Raw genomic sequence first — 16,341 nt, 5'->3', positions numbered from 1 at the left:
ACACGGCCTTTTTCTACCTGCACCGTTCTTTTGATACAAGACCGCACCAGCACCCACTGAAGAGGCATCAACCTCTAAGAGGAAGGGCTTATTCTCATCGGGTCTTTGAAGAACGGGAGCAGTTGAAAAGTGTCTTTTTACTGCCTCAAAAGCCTAAGATGTCTCAGTAGACCAGGCTTTGGGATTAGCACCTTTCTTAGTCAAGGCCACCAAAGGGGCCACCAAAGTAGAAAAATGGGGTATGAACTGCCTGTAATAATTTATGAATCCTAAGAAGCGTTGCACCGCCTTCAAGGAATGAGGTTCGGACCATTGCAGGACAGCAGAGAGCTTCGCAGGATCCATAGCCAGACCCTCTTGTGAGATAATGTAACCCAAAAAAGGCAATGAGGACTGCTCGAATACACATTTCTCGAGTTTAGCAAACAATGAGTGCTCCCTTAAACGGGAAAGGACACGAACGACATCCTGACGATGAGTCTCCAGATCAGGAGAAAAAATCAGGATGTCGTCCAGATACACCACTACTGAGGATAACAGTAAATCCCTGAACACATCGTTTACGAAGTCCTGAAATACTGCGGGTGCATTACATAACCCAAAAGGCATGACGAGGTATTCATAGTGACCGTCTCGGGTGTTAAAAGCGGTCTTCCATTCGTCACCCTTTCGAATTCGTACCAAGTTATACGCACCCCGCAGATCCAACTTCGTAAAAACTTGAGCTCCTCTCAGTCTGTCAAAGAGCTCCGAAATTAAAGGTAATGGGTATTTGTTCTTTATTGTGATTGCGTTGAGACCCCTGTAATCTATGCAGGGACGCAAATCACCCTCTTTCTTCCGAACAAAGAAAAACCCAGCTCCCGCGGGAGAGACAGACTTACGAATGAACCCCTTCTCTAAACTCTCTCTTATATAGGTTGACATGGCCTCCGACTCAGGTATCGACAGGGGGTAAACCCTGCCTTTAGGTGGAACCGAACCTGGGATAAGGTCTATGGCACAGTCATACGGCCTATGGGGTGGAAGAACCTCAGCACCCTGTTTGGAGAACACGTCAGCGAAATCCAAATAGGGTGTAGGTATGGGAGAGAGATCAGTTGATGCAACCGCAACGACCTTAGGTGGTAAGGGAAGACATCGGGACTGACATTTCGAACCCCAACTAATAATGCTGTCAGACTCCCAGTCAATGTGAGGAGCATGAGTCCGAAGCCATGGAAGACCCAGAAGGACGTCGTCTATACCCTCAGGCAAAACAAGAAAAGAAATCTCCTCTATGTGACCCTGAGACAGGGAAAGGCGCAAGGGAACTGTCCTCAATGTAATGGAGTCAGACAACATAGTTCCATTAACAACACGGACAGGAATAGGCGCCTCTAACATGATAGAGGGAATATTGTGTCCCTTTACAAATCCTGAGGACACAAAAATCCCGTCAGCTCCGGAATCCACAAAAGCCATAATAGGCCATGTATTCTCAGATAACGAGAGCTGACCTGGGATACAACACTTAGAGGGTGCAGAAGACGTCTCTAGTAACCCCCCTCTAATGGTTACTAGGCCAGGGAGTTTCCCTGACGACTAGGACACTTGTTGGCATAGTGCCCAGCCTGACGACATACGTAACATATAGGAGGACCAGACTTGCGTAGTCTGGAGAACGTATGACCTAACTCCATAGGAGTGGGAGATGTTTCAGATGCTGAGGAAGATGGTAGTGGACCCTCAACAACTGGAATAGCCCGATGCTTAGGGCGTGAGGAAGAGACCTCGAGTCTACGTTCCTTATGGCGTACATCGATCCTCGTTGCTACTGTGATCAAGTCCTCCAGAGAAGCAGGGACCTCACGAGTAGCAAGGGCATCCTTGACATAGCCTGCCAACCCTCTCCAGAAGATAGGAATCAACACCTTCTCTGGCCAATCTAGTTCTGCCACCAGAGTTCTAAAAGCAATGGCATAAGAACTAGTGGATAACGAACCCTGAGATAGATCTAACAGTCTCAGGCCCGCATCATGGGTAACCTGCGGACCCATGAATACCGCCTTAAGAGCATCAAGAAAGTCTTGATGTCTCAGAGTAACCACATCAGAGCGCTCCCATAGGGGAGTCGCCCATTCTAAGGCTTTGTCCTGAAGTAAGGAGATGATAAAGCCTACTCTGGACCTCTCCGTAGAGAAGCGAGAAGAGTTGACCTCTAGGTGTATCTGACACTGACTAATGAAACCACGACATGATCTGGCATCGCCAGAATATCTGTTTGGCAGAGCAAGTCGAGGATCATGTGCAGATGTCACCATGGTCTGAGGTTTATCCTCTATACTCTTGAGCCGTGACTCAAGTACTTGTATGTAACGGTGTAACTGCTGATATTCTGCCATAACTGCCAGACCCTTGGCTCAGTCCTAATGTTACGGGGGGCTGTCTGATAATAACCGAAAGGAGTATCAGACAGTCAGGGTCCACCGTGCAAAGACTTTGCTGCAGACTATGGCAGAGTGCAATACCTCTGTTAACTCACAGAAGGATATAATAAGTAAGTAAAGCAATTCCTCCCTTACTTGGAGGGTGTGTGGAATGATCTCTGTTAATAATCACAGAGACAAAGGCAATGTGTGCAAAATGGCACCTACCTAGGTCCGCTCTTCTAGTGGTGCAAAAGAGACGAACAGCAGCGTAAGCCGCACAAAGCTCCTACCTGCGTTCGCTCCACTAGTGTGCGAGGACACGAACCACTAGATATGGCACCTGCCTAGGTCCGCTCTTCTAGTGGTGCAAAAGAGACGGACAGCAGCATAAGCCGCACAAAGCTCCTACCTCTGTTCGCTCCCCTAGTGTGCGAGGATACGAACAACTGCCAGACGCAGTATAAGGAACGTTACCCTAGCGGCAACGTCCACCTACGAGTAGAATCACAAGGCCCAGCCAGACCATGTGCCTCAGGCACCTGCCTATGTCCGCTCCCCTAAGAGGTAAGGATACGGACAGCAGCCGAAGCTGTAAGGTATAAGAATGCTACCCTGCCGGTAGCGCTCACCTAGCATAGACAGAGGAATGCCTAGAGGAACGCGCACAGAGCGTCTACTCATATGCATGAACCAAGAGGACTGAGCACCATGCGGCATGTGTCAGGGTCTTATATAGACTCTGTGCCTCATCCAAGATGGAGGACACCAGAGCCAATCCGCTGCCAGAACGACAGGAGTGACGTCATGCTGGCCTATCACCGAGCAAGACGTCACAAGCACATGACCAGCGACCAATCGGCATAGAAGGTGTCAGAGACATGTGACCTCGTGTCAGCGATGATGTCACCCGCACATGTGCAATGGCTCCAAGATTGGACTTAGTCTCCGGCGCTCGCACATGTGCAGTAGCAAGAAATCTGGACTTAGTCTCCAGCGCTCGCACATGTGCAGTAGCAAGAAATCTGGACTTAGTCTCCAGCGCTCGCACATGTGCAGTAGCAAGAAATCTGGACATAGTCTCCAGTGCTCGCAGCAACCGTAACATAGATCTAGATCTAGATTTCGATCAAAATCAGGATCACGGTCACGCTCTGCGTCTCTAATATCTGGTTTCTCTTCTGACGAAACAACGACCCCTGGTGGTACGGATGGGATGAATTCGGGTTCGAATCCTGCCCTTCCAGGGGTAATGATGCGACTCAAAGCCACTAAACAGGTCCCACAAAAGATATCCAAGAAGGATAACCGTACCCTTCAGGTAATTAATTTATCCACCCATGTGCTGTCGGGAGCACAAACTGAGGTTCTATCCAAGGGGCTCTCCTTCTCTCCGACTAATGCTTTTAATTTCTTCACAGCTATGAAGGATCTCCATCTTTTTTCTAGAAAGCTGGTATTGAAGAAACTACATAATCGTCAGATGCCAACTTTTGGCTTGGATAGTCGGGAAGAGAGAGAGGCCCTGGCAATTTTAGAAGAACTTCAGTCGGAACAACAATCCCCCGACGGCACAGGTGTGTTTCCATCATCAATTTTACCTAGATCTACAAAGTTTCCCCCCTTGTCACTTTGTCCCTCTGTCGAGATATTCACAAGGTTGGTATTGAATGATCTTGCCGGGTTGCCATCGAGGCGCCATAGTGACAACCTTACATCTCGACAGAGAACCGCTCTAAAACAACTAGAGAGCTGGAAGGACGTAGTAATAAAACCTGCTGACAAGGGGGGAAATGTAGTAATATGGCCTACCATCAAATATGAAAGGGAAACCTTTCGTCAGTTGAGAGACAGAGAGACGTACAAAAAGTTGGATTTTGACCCTGTAAACTCCTTCTCTAGAGAGCTCTCAATGATTCTTGAGCGAGCGCTGGATTTGGGTCTTGTCACGAGGAAGGTTGTGGATGGCTTGTTGGTTAAATATCCTAAGGTACCCACCTTATACTTGCTCCCCAAAATTCACAAGGATGCCCTTGACCCGCCGGGCCGTCCGATCGTGTCTGGATTGGAGGGATTGTGTGACCCAGTATGCAAGTTTATTGACTTCTACTTAAAACCCCTGGTGGAAACACTTCCCTCCTATCTAAAAGACACGACGGATGTGCTCAATAGGGTCAATGGCATCTATATGGAGCCTGACATGCTATTAGTCACGGCGGATGTAGAATCATTGTATACCTGCATCCGCCATGACGATGGGTTGGCAGCTGCTCAATTCTTTCTTGGGACCTCCGGTCGGGACAGCGCGATGTGTGATCTGATTCTCCAGCTGCTCCGCTTTATCCTTACCCACAACTTCTTCACTTTTAAAGATTCGTTCTACTTGCAGCAGCGCGGCACTGCGATGGGTGCGGCCTGTGCGCCCTCGTACGCCAATCTCTTCCTAGGTTACTGGGAGAGATTAATTTTTGGCGACGAGGGCGACCAGGCCGTATCCCAGGTGCAGTGCTGGCTTAGATACATAGACGATCTGTTGATTTTGTGGCAGGGTACGGCGGAGCAGCTTGAGACCTTTGTGGGTAGACTGGGCATGAATCCATTTAATATCAAGTTAACGCACAAATATCATAACAAATGTATCGACTTTTTAGACATCTTAATTACAGTCGATCACAATAATTTGATCCAAACGGATGTGTTTCGGAAGAGCACTTCTGTGAATGCGTTGCTTCATGCCTCGTCTGCCCATAACTTATCCACTATTCGCGCTGTCCCCACCGGACAGTTCCTGAGAATGAAGAGAATTTGTTCATCAGACCTAAAATTTGAGGAGCAGGCTGCCGACCTCAAGTCACGGTTCCAGGAAAGGGGTTATAGCAACCGCAGTATTAAGAAGGGTTACCTTAGGGCCAAAAACACTCCAAGGTCCCAACTCCTACTGACAAGAAAAAAAGATAGACCTGAACATTCGGCGGTTAGATTCATTACTACTTTTAATCACGAATGGCATAATATTCGTGCCATTTTGAATCGCCACTGGTCTATCCTAACATCAGACCCTGCCCTGAAGGACTCTTTGTCCGATTACCCCTTGATGACAGCCAGGAGATCGGCTAATCTCCGCGATATGCTTGTCAAAAGCCATTACGTTCCACCTTTTTGGGTTTGTCCAACCCTCGGGTTGGGTGCTTCCCATGTGGTCATTGTCTCGCATGCAGCAATGTCGCTCGCAGCTCGGTGTTTTTGTCATCAGACGGGACGCGTGAGTTCCATATTAGGGACTACGTCTCTTGTGGCACCTCAAACGTCATATATTATGCCGTTTGTGGGTGCCCATTGATTTACATAGGATTGACGTCGCGTGAACTGCGCGTCCGCGTCCGCGAGCATGTGCGTGACATTGTTGCGGTAAAGACCGTGACTGACTGTGTCTCTTTAAAAACTATCCCACGCCACTTCAAAGCCTACCATGGATGCGATCCAAAATCCCTACTAGTACGTGGGATTGAGGTAATTCATGGTGGGATTAGGGGTGGCAATATTAAGAAAAGGTTGGCCCAGCGTGAGACGCGATGGATGGTGCTGTTGGATACAGTCACCCCGTCGGGTCTCAACGAGGCATTGAGCTTTGCCCCTTTTCTATGACATTACCCCACTGTGTGGGTTTTGTCCTTCCCTGTTGTCTGACTGGGGATATGGACATGTAATAACTTTTTTATTCATGTGTTTTAATCCTGTTCTTCTATTCATTATGTTTCCTTTTTCCCTTGTATTTGTCCCTTTAAAATAACAGCACTGATCCTGCATGATTGTGATTCACCATGCCAAAAAGCGATATTGAAGATTCTTTGCTTACCTAAGCGGATACGGACACTGGACGGCGTGTGCGGCATATTCATTGTATACTTATTTCTATCTATGCCATATGTTTTGATGTGACCGTATTTGCATTTGTATTTTTACTTCATGCGACCGCATAGCCATAATTACCCGTGCCTGGAACTATTTGGTTTCCACGCTTTTGATCTGTCATGGTTGTGCGCATGCGCGTGTCGCGCTGCGGGTCCGCCTTCCTCCCGGCCGTCCTTGGGTGACTTGTGCGCATGCGCGGGTGCTATGGAGACGCGTCCCTGCACCCGCGCATGCGCTATTGTTATGACGGCGTGTGGAGGTTTCCGGATCCCGTGGGCGCTGTGCGCGCATGCGCCAGTGATATCCATTGATAGAATACAGCTGTTTGTATAGGGTGAGCGGCTATTTAAACTAGCCGAGAGTTATGATCAGTCACTCCCTGATGAAGCAACGGCGCATAAGCAGCTACCTGTGAAACGTACGTTGGAGTTTCTTGGGGGATTCAACCCCTTCCTCACCTAACAGACCTCCCTGGTTTACTTTGCAATCGCAGATTTTTCATTGTGGTATGTATGGGGATCCTGCCAAGTTGTATGTTCCCTCTGCCGTGATACTATGGGAAAGCCTTCCTGATTAATGCTGACCCAAAGCACTGATATATAATTGGCAATGTGGGACATTATATTTGGTTGAGATCCATCTGCAACCACTAGTTGTATTTATAGTGTCACATGCTGTATGAGTTGAGTATACACATGTGTGAGCTTCAGTTTATGTGTAAATAATTCAACTGACATGTGACTGGCCCTTAGCTGACCTTGGCTGAGAACCTCCGTCTTTATATATACGGGTAATGGATTATTTATAAGCCTGGTCTGCTTGTGGTGCAGCTATATTCTTTGTGGGATAAATGCACGCATATGTGTTTTTTGTCTCAAGTAATAACTGTAAGCACTGACATATAGCTCCTGACTCTTTTTGCATGCTTACATGATTTCTCTTATGAGTCTTTGTGTAACACTAGTGTGATATCAGCATATGATGGCATGCAGAAGTGGTTCAGTTAACCTTGTGGTATACTCTGTTTGACACACTTTCCATGTGACCATTATGTGGTTTTTCTGATATTTGATTGCATTAAGTATCCTTGCAGGTCATGTTGTGTCCTTTTAACATCCCTCCTCTTGGCCTCACTTTTCTACTATCATGTTCTTATATGTACTTTGTATATGTATTTTTTCTAATCCACTTTTTTGATAAAAGATAAACTAAGATATTTAATAAAAATACATATTTTTGTGAAGCAGTTCTACTCGTTTTTCTCCTGTTTCTGATTCTGCTTGTGAGTAGCTCTGGCACACAATGCAGTGTCCCCACAAGGGATAACTGCTGAGTGTCTGTATATATTGTTGGACCTATGTATCTACCAGTCAATATAATTAGCATGATAATTATTTTCTGTCGGTAAAAATGATATTGACAATATAATTTGTTTATGCCACTTTTTTGTTCACAGGTGTGAAAAAAAAATTGCAATTGCTCCTTAATTTTTCCTTGCATTTTTGAACCAAATTGTTTTTTCAAATATGCAGTGAAAATAAAAGTAAAAGTGCTTCAAAAATACTCATAAAAACAAATCAACATGCATATTTTATGCAGTCTTTTTCCTGCCAACACTAGTTTTCTGCAGCAGAAAAATCTGCTGCAAATAAACAAGATGTACGCATACCCTAATGTAGTTTTTTTTTACTTTTATCCCAATTTGACATATTGTGAGGCTCATAACTTTATGTGTGTTTTTATGTGTCTTCTATAGCTGGCTCCTTACTCCTGTAGCTGCATGATCTTTGTGCAGCTGCTGACTCTTCAAAGACATTCTAAAATGTAGTTAAATTCTGGACGAAGCACAAATAAACTGCTAAGTATTAAGCAATACTGTAATAAAAATAGCCAACCTTAAAATATCTAAAACATGTAATTGTTAATGTCTTTTTAGATAACCTGAGGCTGCAATTTATTTTACTCTCACTGACAGCTGTAGAAGGATACTCAAAGTAATCTTGTTTTCCTAACAACAAATGCATATATAAATAAATACTATAAATACATATACAGTGGCATGCAAATATTTGGGCACCCTTGGTCAAAATTATTGTTATTGTGCACACTTAAGCAAGTTGAAGATGAAATTATCTTTAAAAGGTATAAAGCTAAAGATGACACATTTCCTTTGTATTTTAGGGGGAAAAAAATAATTTTCATCTTTTACATTTTCAAAGTAGCAAAAAGGAAAATCGGCAGAAGAAAACGTTTAGGCACTCGGCATGGTTAGTACCTAGTAGCGCCCCCTAGAGATGAGCAATGTTCGCGGCTCGCCAATTTCATGTTCGAGTGATTTTAGGGGGTGCTCGAGTCGTTCGATGAACTCGAAAGATTTGCTAAAAGTTCGGCAGTTCGAGTTACGTTCGAGAACGGTTCGATCACCAAAAGCGTGGCTTTTTACAGCTACGTGTGCAGGGAGCCATGGCTGGCAGCCTGCGGTAAGCTGGTAACCAGGGTAAATATCGGGTATCCAAGCAAAGCGCTTTGCTTAGCAACCCGATGTTTACCCTGGCTACGTGTGCAAAAATCCCCAAAAGCCACTCAGAAGTACTTCCGTGGGAGTTCCGTCGGATGCCGCTGCAGTCTGTGTCTCGCTCCAGCCCCAGCCCCGCGGCTGCCCACTCAGCAGTGTCCACAGCTGAACGCACTGTATGATGTCCGCAGCTGCCCACACTGCAGTGATAGCAGCCGCGGGGATGACAAGCGCTGCCGTCAGGAGATTAGTAAAGTTTCTTACCTGCGGTGATGAAGTCCTGCCCTCCCGACATCAGCGCTGTCACTTTCCTCCATGGCCGCCTCTTGTCACATCTCCTCTCGCTGCCGACGCAAGACTGACTAGCGGTGACGTCACAGGCAACCGCGATACTTGGTTGTGAAGGCGGTCATTGAACTCAGTGACAGCTCTGCTATCAGGAGTGCAGCGATCATCGCAAGTAATGTACCTCGCTATCCTCCTGACAGCAACACTTGTCATGCCCTGCAGTGACAGCTCTTCTATCAGGAGTGCAGCGATCACCGCAGGTAATGTACCTGCTATCCTCCTGACAGCAGCACTTGTCATGCCCTGCAGTGACAGCTCTGCTATCAGGAGTGCAGCGATCACCGCAGGTAATGTACCTCGCTAAGCTCCTGACAGAAGCTCTTGTCATGTCCTGCAGTGACCTGGGCTGACCTATTGATGTTAGCTCAGGTCACTGCATTGCTCTCCCAGCCAATATGGAACATTCTGTTCTTCATTGACTGGGACATTGACTATGGTATGGATCATCATGGGACCCCCTTGGATTACACCAGACCTGGATTTGTTTTTCTTTCTAATAAATTGGTGAAAGAGGGAATGTTTTGGGGAGTGTTTTTTCAAATAAAAATGTGTTTGTCATCTATATTTTTTTTTATTACTGACTGGGTTGGTGATGTCAGGTAGACGCCTGACATCACGAACCCCAGGGCTTGATGCCAGGTGACATTACACATCTGGTATTAACCCCATATATTACCCCATTTGCCACCGCACCAGGGCAATGGGATGAGCTGGAGCGAAGCACCAGGATTGGCGCATCTAATGGATGCACCAATTCTGGGGCGGCTGCGGCCTGCTATTTTTAGGCTGGGGAGAGTCCAATAACCATGGACCTCCCTAGTCTGAGAATATCAGACCCCAGCTGTCCGCTTTACCTTGGCTGGTGATCCAATTTTGGGGAGACTCCCACGTGTTGTTTTTTTTTAATTATTTAATTTAAAATAACAGCGTGGGGTGCTCTCAGTTTTGAATTACCAGCCAAGGTGAAGCTGCCAGCTGTGGTCTGCAGGCTGCAGCGTCTGCTTTACCCTAACTGGCTATCAAAAACAGGGGGAACCCCACGTCATTTTTTTTTTAAATTTATTTTTTTTTTGTTAAATACAAGGCTAAGCACCCCTTAGTGCCACATGAAAGGCACCAAAGGGTGCAAAATTACAGAATGCAGCAGAGTGGGACATTATGTGTCTTCCTGCCATTATAATGACAGAAAAGACTGATATGAAGTGTACAAGCACAGGAAAATCACCAGAGCGCTCTACGCTGTGAAAAGCAGTAGAAAATGGCACTGGAGTGAACATGTGACCGCCTCATGTAGGTTGAAACTATGGATCGTGGGTAAATTTATGTATTTTTCCTCCTTCAGTTTTTTTTTTGCAGTGCGCAAAAAAATGGAAGGCACACGGATGACAAACAGATAACATATGGACCATATACGGAACAAAAACGGATGCCACATGGATGCATCCGTGAAAAAAACGGACCGTTTTTTGCGGACCGCAAAAACGGATCGGTCCTGTGAATGTAGCCTTATTCTGATTTGCCGTTTATAAACAGCAGGCAGAAATAAGTGAATAGCGCCCCCAGCGTCAGAAAATCTCCGGGGTTTCAGGGGGTAGCTGAGACCCTGGAGATCATGATTCAGGCCGTTTTTTCCGGTCTCCGCTCACATGATCACAGGTATACACCGTGTACCGATGAACACGTTACAGTAAATGACAATGCCGGTAAAAAATTATTTATCTCCCATCTGGCATGAACAAACATGTCAGATGGGAGATAAATCTCCTCCCCGGTCCCCGGGTGTCACCAAAGTGCCCCCCCCTGACCCTCTCCCGGAAATCCAAGATGGCCGCGCGCACAGCAGCGCATTGGCCGCATTCACCCTACTCCTGATTTCTGTTGCATGTGTCATGGCACATGCGACAGAAAACTCCTCCCCAGGCCCTGCCAGGTCACCCTCTATAACCCCACCGGTGTTTCCCGGTGTCCCACGGTACCTGTGCAGCGTTGATCCCCCGTGGCCCCCTCCTTCACAATAGACGCTGCCGCATGCACAGAGCGGCTGTCAGCTCAGATTCAGTGAATGGCGGTAACCATGCATCTGTAAGCTACTGCAATGCCCTGCTCATGAGGTAAGGAACATAGTTGATCAGGAGAGCTATACTACATTTCCAAATGGAGGTATTTGCTATTTCTGTTGCCCTGCTGAACGACAACCAAACATGAGAGTCCTTTATACACCACAAGAAAACATGTCTAAATAGCGAGCTCTGTTTAGAATTCATTCAGCTGGATAACTGGACGTAAAGGGGTATTCCATCTCCAAGATCCTATCCCCAATATATAGTAGGTGGAATAGTAATAATATTAGGACATACCTTTATTAGCAAATTTAGTATTGTTCTCCTGATTAGGCATGCCCTTACCTCATGAGCAGGGCATTGCAGCTTTGGTAGCAACCGTTATGACATGGACTCTGCTGCTGTGGACCCAGGGAGAGTGGGTGCAGATTCATTGCACCCACACTCCTCACATGGAGGGTCTGCACTCCTAAAAAATGGGGGATACATTCCCTGAGCGTGTCCCCCCATATTCTAGATGGTCCAGAGTCGTCGTGGGACCCCCATATTTTTTTTTCCTTACAAGAAATTGGTGAAAGAGGAAATGTTTTGGGGAGTGTTTTTTCAAATACATTTATTTGTCTAATTTTTTTGTTAGTACTGACAGTTGGTGATTTCGGGTATCTGATAGACGCCATGACATCACAAGTTTGGGCTTGATGTCAGGTGACCTTACAGCTAGTATCAATCCCATTTATTACCCCGTTTGCCACTGCACCAGGGCACAGGATGAGCTGGGGTGAAGCGCCAGGATTGTAACATCTAGTGGATGCGCCACTTCTGGGGCGCCTGCGGCCTGCTATTTTTAGGCTGTGAAGGTCCAATAACTATGGACCTTCCCACCCTGAGAATACCAGACCACAGCTGTCCGCTCTACCTTGGCTGGTGATCCAATTTGGGGGGACCCTACTTTTTTTTGTAATTATTATTTATAAAATATCTATAAAAAAAAGAGCCTGGGTTGACCTCCACATTGGATCACCAACCATAATAAAGCTGCCAGCTGTGGTTTTCAGGCTACAGCCGTCTGCTTTACCCTAGCTGGCTATCAAAAATGGGGCGACCCATGGCACCTAACAGGGAAGAAGCACTTCAGTTGGGCTCCTGCTTTTAGAACACAAAACTTCCTCTTTAAACTTTACAATCTGCTGCAAAACACCCTAACTTGGGTCCCCTGCTACCCTGGAAGATACCTGTAGGATTCAGCACCCCTAAGTAGCCAGCAAGGTGCAAGCCAGGATCTCCAGCTATCACCCCAAGCTGTGGACACAGACCTAGGCTGGGAGCACAACTCCAGGAGGGCTCCAAGCAGAACAATGAGATCGGAACTATACCCATGGGACAGCTCCTAGCATGCACCGAGACACAGTGGAGGTAAGGTGTTACGAGGGGGACCCGGGGAAGCGTGCCAAGATGGGAAATGGACAGCTTCCGCCGGTCAAGGTCCACTGTGCGGTGTAAGGGACCGCCGCTATGGTGGGTGAAGAGTGAGCGGGTTGCTGCTAGCGATCGTCTGGAATGTCACAGACGATCTATGTACACCGATCTGCCCTAACCCGTGAGGGTTGTATGGCACGGATCTCACGGCTCGGTGTACCTGTTGCACGGGGAAGCACAGAGGTGCCCACGCACGTGTGCCAGTGGAAGTCACGAGAATATGGCACAAGGGTAGCACAGAGGTGCCCACGCACGTGTGCTTTCAATAACCAGGTGAGTCCAGTGGAGACTTGAGGAGCTCACCTGGGACAGGAACACGGCCTGTTGAAGGGGATACTGCTGGAGCAGCAAGGCAGGAACACGGCCTGCAAACCAGGTGCTGCCTAAGCAGCAAGGGCCAAGCCCACAAAAGACAGTAATGCCTGAGCAGTGGCGTGGCAGCCCGCTGCCAGACATCCAAACATAGAAGGACGGTCGCGCGCCGCCATGATGGCAGGAGGAGCTTTTAAGGAGGTGTCGTTCCACCCAAGGGCGGGCGCGAGGCGGAGATGACGGACTTGACCCAATCAGGGTCCACGATGTCCCAGCCTGGCCAGTCAGGATTCACCACGTCACCAGCCTTGTCATCAAGCCGTGTGACGTCAGTGGGCGAATCAGAACCCACCACGCATTGCACATGCTCACCCTCCTGCCTCTGGGAAATAGAGGCGGGATCCTCGGTCTCACAATGTGCAGAGATAACGGGAGTCTCACTGCTTCCCTGAGCAGTAAACCTCTGCACATTGCGCAACCTCGCAGACCTTTGGGGCCGCTGAGCAGGAGGGTCTGCGGCAGGCCAGGAATGGGAGACCGCTTCACTCCTTGTAACAGGAGAACCACTAGGTGTCACCCTTCTGCTGCCTCTCTGAGAAGGTATCTCCTGCAGTCTGGCAGACCTTCAGCGCTGCTGAGCAGGAGCACTTGTGTCAGGCAAGGAATGGGAGACTGCCTTAGGAGAGCCACGAGATGTAACAGTAAGGCCTTCTCCCCCAGAGAAGGAGACCCCTGGCCCACCCTCCCTGAAATGCCATAGCACCTCCACATAGTCAGAGTGCAGCCCTGAGTCTCACCTTCAGTGCTGTCCCAGTTCAGACACAAGAGAGATAGTGTCCCTGAGGAGAAGGAGGCATTTCCAAGTGACAGAGTGGTTGTACCCCAGAGGTGCAGCAGCTGTGATTGCGCCCCTCTCGGGACACCAGGGCTCCATGTGGGTGACGCCATTTTGCAGGCTTTGAGAGCTGAAGAAGAAGAGGGCGGGAAATTGTGCTGCAGTTGCTTTAAAAAAGCAGGAAAGCTTTTACAGAGCTCTGCACTGCCACCTGCTGGATAAAGCTTTTCTCTAAGTGCTCGGCTGAAAAAAGGTCTGCACTGACACCTAGTGGACATTCCTTGGCTCCCTGCACATTACCCTATCGCCATCTCGTGGTCACTGTGACACTGACTTGCTGCAAAGAAAACACCGCATGAGGGAGCTGTGAAGGAGTAATGTAACCCTGTATAATGTCTGAGTAGAGGGGAGGCTCATTCCACCACCCGAATAGAGGATATAAGTGGACAGCTACAACTTTAATAGTCTCATATACATAAGGAATACTGAAAAGAGACATAATACACTGCACTGACTGAGTAACGATCTGGCTGGGCTGAGGAGGAGAAGAGGACCAGGGTGGTCAATCAGATTAAGAAGGGGACAGCCGTTTGTGACTCCATTGGACAAGTTTCTTAGTAAGAAAAACTGTGCTGTGAGAGATCCTATGCCACCTAAGACACAAAGATAATCAATCCTTAAGGGCAGTCAGGCGAAAAGTGCGTGGTCAGATCCATTGGATATGGACCTAGACACTACGCCTTCACTGTCTGTTCTGGTGTCTCAGCAGGAGGATGGGGGAGGGTCACGTGACTCCCCATCAGAGACTGAGTTGGGAGATATGGAACACCATTTTGGCCATAGAAGATTTAAAAAGTATCTGGATCTCCTTCCTACCAAGGAAGACTTCAAATCCCTGATCTCAGAGGTGAAAGAAACCTGTAAGTTAGAAATTAACTCAATCCATCAAGATGTTGGGCTACTGGCAGATAGAGTGGACTCAGTGGAAAGGGAACACGATGCCACTAGACAGTACATTATTCAATTACAGAAAAACGTGACATCCTATGCTCAGGCTCTGAGTGAAACTAACAAACATCTGGAAGACCTGGATAACAGAGGACGCCGTAATAATATCTGAGTGAGAGGTGTCCCTGAGACCACGGGTAATGAGGATGTCCATGCCATACTTGAAACTATAGTTAACACTGTGCTTGAGCGCCCTACAACTCAAAGGATAAAATTGGACAGAGCGCATAGAGCATTACGCCCCAGGGGGCCTCAAAATCAATCTCGTGACATTATCTGCTGCGTCCACGACTTCCAACTAAAAGAGTCCATTATGGCTAAAGCCCGTACCTCAGAGAGAATTGAATATCAAGGGACTCGGATCCAATTATTTCCTGATCTATCTTGGATCACCCTACAGAAAAGGAGACACCTGCAGCCACTACTTGCATCCTTAAAAGATAAGGGCATCCAATATCGCTGGGGGTTCCCATTTGCCCTCATAGCCTCAAAAGATGGTAATACGGCTGTGCTACGCTCAACTCGGGACCTCCCAGCCTTCTGCACTGACCTGGGAATCCCTCCACCCACCCTGGTAGACTGGGAATTAGAGATGCCATCCAATCCACCCCGTCCAGTCTGGCAGCAAGTGGAATCTAGGGGGGATCTCCCTCATCACGGCCTAAGGCACGACCAGCTCCAACCTGAGTTAATTTTTATTTTTTTTTTTTCTCTTCTGGGAACTGGAGCCCCTTGTTTGAATCTCTGGTTTCAAGCTGCAGCCCCCTTTTGGGGTAATGGGGGGGTGGCTTCATGCCCTCCCTTGTTTATTACAGGGACTTTCGGTGGTCCTTTCTTTCATAAGTAGCTGTTCACTTTTTTTTTTTTCTTCTCTTTTTTGATATTAACCCCTTCACGACCATGGACGGAAAGATCCGTCCTTGTGCCCTGGGCCTTAACGACCAAGGACGGATCTTTCCGTCATGGCGGAATCGCGGCACCGGAGCCTCCGGTGACTGCGATCGGTTAACATAAACCGCAGATTCGGGGAGGAGGGGACCTGTTCCTGACCTTAGGAGGGGTGGTGCCTCCTCCCCGGACCTACGGAGGCTGTGATTGGCTGACGAACGCCGCTCAACCAATCACAGCCACTGTAATGTTCCAGCCATTTAAAATGACTGAAACATTGAATTCCAGCCCTGGCCAGTGCAGCTGTAGCACTGGCCATTGGCTGGAGCTGGGTGACCTCACTGGATCACCCTCCCCCAGCTCCACTGCTCTGATTGGAGAGATCGGTCTTGTGACCGATTTCTCCAATCACAGTGGACCTGTTGCCGGTGACCGCCCCCGTCATCGTCCCTGCAGCACGCCAGCACACAGTGAGTGTACACAGTGCAATGGCAGGGCGACAAGCTCCGGTCCCATGCTGTTCTGAGACCGGAGCATGGGACCCGGAAGTTGCCGCGCTGCCATTGCACTGTATGAAAA

The sequence above is a fragment of the Anomaloglossus baeobatrachus genome, chromosome 4 (assembly GCF_048569485.1).
Source record: "Anomaloglossus baeobatrachus isolate aAnoBae1 chromosome 4, aAnoBae1.hap1, whole genome shotgun sequence".
Classification (NCBI taxonomy): domain Eukaryota; kingdom Metazoa; phylum Chordata; class Amphibia; order Anura; family Aromobatidae; genus Anomaloglossus; species Anomaloglossus baeobatrachus.
The sequence above is the reverse complement of the archived record's forward strand: the minus strand, read 5'-3'. Positions refer to the sequence as shown.